The 8,283-nt window shown below is 38.2% G+C and overlaps 1 protein-coding gene across 1 annotated transcript in view; it reads right to left on the bottom strand.

Moving 5' to 3' along the window:
- LOC107664289 (rho guanine nucleotide exchange factor 12-like) overlaps positions 1-8,283 on the bottom strand; it is an 85,246-nt gene that overhangs the window by 76,003 nt on the left and 960 nt on the right. The gene's annotated exons all lie outside the window — the stretch shown is intronic.

The raw sequence follows: 8,283 nt of genomic DNA, 5'->3' as shown, positions 1-8,283 counted from the left end.
ACCAAGTCTCTCCTGTGTGGAATTGGCTAGTTTTTAACAAGAACTTATTTGTTAGAATTAAATAAACAATAATAAAGTTATTTTATAATTAAAGAACATTGAAAATTTGAAAATAACTATAAATAAACTATATATTAATCACTGCATTTTTTTTTCAGAAAGATGCATTGGTAATCTTAACATTTTATTTTATGTTTTAACATTTGTAAATGGTCTAAAGCAAAAGAGTTGTAAAAATTCAGAAAATCTTTTAGAGCTCATAATTTGTTTAAAAAATAGAACATATTACACATTAATGAATAAATCACTATATATATAAAATTATTTAATTTAAGTGTCATGTTTGTGATTTTTTTTTGTTCATGTAAGCTATAGTTTCTGACCTTTAAATCAAAACATACTCATGATTTTATGGCATCAATTACTGCTTTATTTAATCAGAAACACAGACTAAATATTATGTGTATTTTGCTTTCATTTTATTAGAAGTAAGCCAACAGCGCCCCCCTATGGAATAAAAACTCCTTACTGAGCGGGCAATAGGACCCGGGGGAGGCTGCCGCTGCATGTGCTATTACAGTTTACTCTATCACACACCGAACGCGTCATTCTGTACGTGCATTCTCAGTTTAAATGCAGCGATCCAAAACTGAATCCAATCACCATTCAGGCAAAACTTTGCTTCAAGAATGAGCCACAATGCTGACGTGATCTAATAGCTAGCACACCCTGAGCACATGGGAGTTAATGTATTCCTCTTATCGGCAAGACATATCGGCATATTTTTTCATATCGGCCGATGCCGATATTTATATTTAAAGCCATTATCGGCCAATTCAGATGTTGGTCCGATAATATCGTGCATCCCTAGTAAATATTTAAAAATTTTGCTCTCTTTCTCCCCATCTTCTGCTCACAAATTTGCTGGCTTTTGCAGCAAATCATCTTATAAATGAACATGTAAACTCTTACTTCAATGGCCTCCATGTTTACTTTCGTGTGACAGCACGCTTCATGACATCTTGTTACCATTCTTGTGCGCATACGTGTCAGTTCAGGACCATCATTCGTTCACACTGGAATCTGATATTGGCCACATTTAAAAATTATAATGTGAACAACCATACAAAAAATCAGATCTGAGCAATAAATCGGAATTGTGTCAATGTAGCCAAACTGTCCACCACAACAGTAGTTGACCATAGAAGATGACCGTTCACATTAATTTTCACTATAGCACCTCTTGCTACAGGCAGCAGACAGCAGAGCAGCTGACTACATTTTAGAGTAGAATCTCAGGGAATGTAGGACCTCAAAAAATGTACAGTCTTCCCTGTCTCACAAATCACTACAGCTTTCTCCAAAACAAAAATGCCAAAAAACTTTCAACAACCAATAAAACTAGTGCTGCTTGATTTGAGTGGATGAAAACTGAAGTATGGATGGAGAAAAGACGGAGCGAGAGATCTGAGCACAGAAGGAAAGAATGCTTTCAAGACCAGATAAGCACTGCAGCAGGAATGAGATGGTGAACAGCGAGAGCTATACTGAATACCAAAATCTCTCAGTTCACGTCTCGGCTATGAAGTAGTTTCCAGGAAACTCCCAGGTCTGTCAGTAGCCTCTGCCTCCTCTAGTTGGTGAATTTCTGTAGCCCAGGCATGTCCCAGTGCTGTAACACCAGGGGAGGTTGGCTTGTGCACTTAGTTGGGAGAACAAAAACAAAAGGCTGGGCTCAGCAGTTGCTTTTGTCACCAGTTACTTAGAGAGAGAGTACGCTGAAATTTTAACAGCGCCCTACATTCAGGGCCTATTCAGGTATAGCGACATACCACTCTCTCTATCTGCAGTGTTTGATGACAAGGATCACTTGTCCGTTTAAATTTTGTCGAGAAGAAATTTTACCCACATGCCACAAGTCTGACCACTACATAAACAACCTAATCAAAGTCTTGAAAATTACTAACAAATGAAGGATGCACCGATCCCATTTTTTTTAGAACCGATACCAAAAATTCTGAGTATCGGACGATAACCATCCAATACTAGCACAGTTTTTTTTTAAATCAATGCAGAATTTCTATACCTCTGTGTGTTGACCTGATCATCACTGTTTTGTGTCTTAAACACAATCTACTAAATATAGACAACTTCATTCAGACCCCTGCTCTAGAAAATTATGAGTGCACAATAATTGTATAAAATCTAAACATTTAGTGAAAAAAAAAAAACTATTTAGTGGGGAACAAAAGTGAATAAGTGTAGGACTAAATCTGGTAAAATGTTAAAAACTGCTCTTTGTATTGTTGTAAAATACATTCATGAAAAACAAGCAAATAGCATATATTCATATATATTAATACTGTATATACTATAAAATAAAAGAGATTTCTTTTAAATGTAAAGCACAGTAATGAGGCAGCAACATATGACAGATAGGACAGAACAAGAAAGGCTATTAACAATCTTTCATAGCGCTAAAGTATTATAACATAAAAGGCTCCAATACAGAGCGGCACAAAGCGCTTATGCACATTCCGTGCACAGAATGATGCGCTTGAAGCAACATGGAGTCACAGCGTGCAGCACTCCGCATATAGAAAAGTTCAAAGCACAAAGAGAAGAGATATTGATGCGTAGTGTATCATATCTGTGATAGAGTCTTTTCTTTTAACGGTTTTAAATTTCAGTTACTGTGCATGTTAAGAATGATTCATAGTGCTCTCTACTACAGTTTTGTGATCTAACAGACACCCAGTAGTAGTGTTAATTTCGTTAACGAAGACTATGATGAAAAATGTTCGATGACAAGCTTTTTTCCCATGACTAAGATGAGACGACAATAAGGTCACTAAACGATAACGAAGACTACATCAACATGCAATTTCTTTGACAAAATAAGATGAGACTAAAATGTATTTAAAAAGATAAAACTTTACCAAAAACCTTTTTATTTTCACCAAAAAAGGAGACAAAGGTCAAAGTCTGTTGCTGCAGACTGCTCTATACTCCTCTACTACGGGAGCTTTCATGTGTGCGGTTGCCAGATATCAAAAGCTCAAATCCCAGAATCAGAGCTTCGCTGTTACATGGATACATTTTCTGCCCGGTGGTTTGCTTATTTTAAGCAATCTGGCAACCATGCGCACGCGCTCACTCCTCATTGCCGCCGCCGCCGACCTGAAAACACCGACAAACAAACTGGAGTTTAGCGATCTAAATGAAAGTGTCACTCAGCCGGTCTATGTACTGTCATGAGATCTCGACTGTATTGTTTGCGATTGTGGTCGCTGAAAAAATGCACTTACTCAATCGCTGTTGTTTTAATAGAGAAATAGACTATTGCAATTTTGGAATTAGTTGAATTACTAGGAATTTCACTGTTATAATATTTTTCATTTGTTTTAGCTGTTTTCATAATGTAAACAGAGAGATTGCATACGTCTTTGGTATTAATTTATATAATAAAAAAGCCTATAATAAATCAGTACACTAGATGAGGTAAAATACACCATGTATGTGTCCACATTCTATTGATTTGTGCTTACTGGAGAAAGTGCAATACCTGAAATGCAAAAATACATTTCTCAAATGACAACAATCATTTACGATTATAATTTTGAGCAAAAATATTTTTGATCAGTTTAACCATTATTCAGAATGACGAAAATGTGACTAACATTTCATTGACTAAAACCTGACTAGAATTCTCATACATTTCATTGAATAAACAAAAACAGGACAAGTTTGTCTAAATATGATAACTAAAATGTACATTAAGACTAAAACTAAAATCGTATTGCTAAAATGTCAAGTTTTCATTGACTAAAACTAGACTAAAATGTTGAGACATTTAGTTGACTAAAACTAAATAGGATAAGGTTGACTAAATATGATAAAAACTAACAAGGACATTTAACTCAGGACTAAGACTAAAATTGAAAATAGCTGACAAAATTAACACTACCGGTAGAAAATAACATGATTTAGAAACAGCACTAAACTCCAGCAGTTTGAATGCTGAATGGAGGATGACTGACAGCCGCAGCGGAGAGAAGAGTTTACGCAAACTTGAATTTAACAACATTAATATTCATCTGTACCTCACATTAATCTATGGAACGGCTTCAGAAAACTTGGAATATAGTGCACGGAAACTTTGTTGTGCTTTATAATGTTTTTGTACCTTTCATGGGGCTTAATAATAACAAGGAATAGTATAAGCACAATATCAGATTTGGATTGGTCTCGTCTGACCAATACCCGATCCGGCAGAAAATGGCAGTATCAGAGTAGATACCGATACTGAGTATTGGATTCGGTGCATCCCTATAACAAATTCCAGGCAAGTGCATTTGAGCAGGTTGGAGCTAAACTCTGAAGGACTTTGGCCCTCCAGGAGCAGGATTGGACACCCTTGGCAGTGTTGCCAAGTCTGCAGTTTTCCTGCTGAATTGGGCTACTTTTATACTACTGCCGCGGGTTGTTTTTTTTTAGTTAAAGCAAAACCCTGTTCTCACTGTTACACTGTTCTCACATCTCATAAACATAAAACAGTGGCAACAAGCTGCTCAAAACGAAAGCAGAGATTCACAATGACAATTTCCTGTTAATTATTTTCACATGTGCATTCTGATGTGTTGGCAGATGTCAAGCCAAATCTGAATCCCTGAGTCATGCTGTCATCTGGGAAAGTCCTACAGAGACGGAGCAGGCAGACGTGCAGTGCTATAGTTCTGTGGGTTTGGCAATGGTCTGTTGGAGCAGGAAGCAGACGGGCACGGATGTTGTGTGGAACGTGTGGCAGGGTGGAGTGGCCAAGCCCTTCTTATCTCCCTCTCAGGAGCAGATGTTGCCAGCTGTGTGGAGCAGCGATAGTGATCAGGGTGTGCCTCCTGTTGAGACTCGCTCCAATGGACTGGAGAGTGGAGAGGTGGGGGAGAAAGCGGGATGCATAGGGATACAGTTTTACAGGCCCAACCACAAGTACTGACAGCTGACTCACCCAAACTAAAGTAGGTCCAAACTGTGTTTCTTAAAATGTTCAACATCAACTTGGTGTTGATTCAAAACCAATGATATAAAAATTGACATGCTTGATATAAATCATATCTCAGCCAATTCCAATCTAAGTGAAATTTTGGAGTGCCACTTGAGATGACTATTTGCGATTTTCTGAAAAGATGTGTTCTCAACTGTGTACTTGACAACTGAATTATCAACACTAAGGTACACAATAGTACAACACATTAAACTGACTGTATGCCATGTTTTCTTTCGAGTCAAATGCGCCATCTACCCCTGACCTAAGTCCATTAAAATGCTTCACATTTCTCAGGCAATTACCAGTATCATGTACAACGCACAATGGTTTAAGAATGCAACAACTGCTGTCAACATGATCAGGTGCTCTAAAGTAACTGTACGTCAACACCTCCGGCATGAACAAAAGCATACAATTTTTCCTTATGTGAAACCAGTTTTTCTGTCTGTGAAACCAAGAACTGACTATCACATAATGTCGGCATATAACAGCAACATGAGCAACCTGGGGGGGCCTTACTCAAGGGCACAATGGTGATCATTTCAGTGGAGATTGAACCAGCAATCTTACCTGCCTGTTTGACGGCATGGTGGACAGTGCTACTAATAATACTGGTATAAACATTTGTTGACAACACCTTCTTCACTAGTGAAGTATGCTGCTTTCCCAAAAACACCAGTGCCCTAAAGGCTCTACTGAATGACAAGAGACCCTTAAAGAAGGGAGACATGGAAAAAATGAATGCGTACAAAGAAAACAAACTGAAGTTGAGGGAAAGCAGGGACTCCTAACAGTAAAGAGTAAGCTGCAGGAGAACAAGGTGAGGGATATTTTGGGAGTAGTAGAAGCACCTGGAGATGGCCAACAAGCTGAACCAGTTTTTTAATGGAATTTAGTCAAGATCCTCTGTGGTCCACAACCCAACCCCCATGACCACCAGCTCCCTGAGACCTCACAGCTCCAAATGCTTTTTGCCTCAGAGATTGTGACACAGAGATTGTGAATTTGTCTTGGAATTTACATTGGCATCAACTTACACAACTTAATTAAAAATATAGTGATAAGTAGCAGTATTTAACTAAATTACCATTTTTAAAAATGCCCACATGGAAATTTTTGAGTGATTACTCAAATGAATTGACGTAAGTTGCTGCACTGAAAATTTTTAAACAAATTGACTTCCACAAATAAATCAGACTTGAGGACTACTAAAATAAAGTTCTCATTTGTGCCTCTGTCTGCTGTCTTGCATGACAGCAGACAGAGGCACAAACAGACAGACAGACAGCATATGATACAACGCAATGCAATATCATATTTGGTTTGAGATTAAAACGATGGCAAATGCACGAGAGAGGCCCAGGGAGAGATGAATCCACAAGTTCAGTTTTAAACTCTCCTGTGCCTCATAAAATTAGCCCTGACTGCACCAGGGAATATCAAGTTTGAGTTTATTCAGATACTTACGCTAAATGGTATGACATTATATTAAAGTAATAAATAACAAAAACTTGCTACTAGAAAAATTAAAGTGCACCGATTGTGCCCCTTTTTACAAGATGTAATACAAGTCTCAGGTGTCCCCAGAATGTGTCTGTGAAGTTTCAGCTCAAAATACCCCACAGATCATTTATTATATAATTTTGAAAATGCCTATTTTGAGTGGAAGCAGAAACACACTGTTTTTGTGCCTGTATCTTTAAATGAAAATGAGCTGCTGCTCCCCCCCAGAATGTGTCTGTGAAGTTTCAGCTCAAAATACTCCACAGATCATTTATTATATCATTTTGAAAATGCCTATTTCGAGTGGAAGCAGAAACGCACTGTTTTCGTGCCTGTCTCTTTAAATGAAAATGAGCTGCTGCTCCCTGCCCCCTTTTCCAGAATAGGGCTGTGCCTTTACAGCTGGTACCTCAGATACTCTGCCAAAAAACATCTGCTTGGATTTGATTATCATGTCTATCGCACTGAAATCGTGCATTTTAAAAACCATATCAGTTTAAACTTATGATATAGTGTTCTCTGAGTACACACATCCGTAGCATGCGCGCAGGAAGCGGCTGTCACATGGTATGCGAGTACTAAACTAAGTTCTCTTTCATGTCTTATTGCGCTTAAACTGTCAAATACACACAAGGTTATGTTAAAAATGCGCTACAAAAACAGTCGGTTATGTCTGTGAAGGTAAACAGCTGGGAAAGAAATTGCATGTTTATATTAGATCTTTGTATGAAGTGACAGCAGCATAATATGAAGTACCTACTGCTGTCTACGCTGTTATATGACCCAAACAATAAAATAACAACTCTTAACCGAATAACTTCTATAACTTTAATAAGATGGCATTTCTAATGTTAATATGAGCCAAACTGTTAATATGAGCCAAACAATAAATAAAAACAGAAAATCACTCACTGTTCTTGACCATATAACTTCTATAGCTTTAATAAGAAGACATTTCTAACTTGAATGCTGCTTTTAAATGCTCTAGCGTGAAGATAAACATGACAGATTGTGTGCGGCTCACTCAGGGCGGGGTCTCTGCTAATATGGCGGTGTCAGTCAGAGGCCATGGGTGGGGCCTGAGCAATGTGATGTCACACTGCTCAGAGAATCAAAACAGCATGTCTAATGAGACTGGTTAGGTTTAATGTGGATTAAAACATAAGGAGTGGGTGGATTTTTATCATTGTAGGGTGGTTGTGTTCACACACTGCCTACACATTTATGTCCAAATTATGGATTTTGCATAATAGGTGCCCTTTAAGTTACTCCCCAACAATGCACCACCTGTCCTTTAAGTTACCGTACAACATTGCGTTGCCACGTAAACAACTCTGGACCTACAACCAACCAACAGAGCCTGGCATTCATTTCTGCATGACAAATCCCCAAGCCACTTTGTTTTCACACCCTATGGAAACTTATATTTGCATCCATCTGTGTATATCTTCACAGCACAGCTTGCATCAAACTCTATATGACATGATATAACAAGCCACTTAAAAACTCTTATGGTAAAAACATTTCAAGGTCACATTAGGGCTGCACGATAAATCGCATGCGATATTTAATGCGCATCTTGTCAGAAAGCCGGTTCTGTAATCAGCGGTAAATCTCCATCACCTGCGGGCTTTCACATTGAGCAGCATTAACTACACAGAGCCGTTGTTCACTGACGAGCTGTGCAAAAAATCGCGCGAATATGAACGTGGTTTTGCACAGCTCGTCAGTGAACA

This window comes from Sinocyclocheilus anshuiensis, unplaced genomic scaffold, assembly GCF_001515605.1.
Source record: "Sinocyclocheilus anshuiensis isolate Anshui unplaced genomic scaffold, SAMN03320099.WGS_v1.1 scaffold339, whole genome shotgun sequence".
Classification (NCBI taxonomy): domain Eukaryota; kingdom Metazoa; phylum Chordata; class Actinopteri; order Cypriniformes; family Cyprinidae; genus Sinocyclocheilus; species Sinocyclocheilus anshuiensis.
Note: the sequence above shows the minus strand (reverse complement) of the source record. Positions and strands in the feature narration are given on the sequence as shown.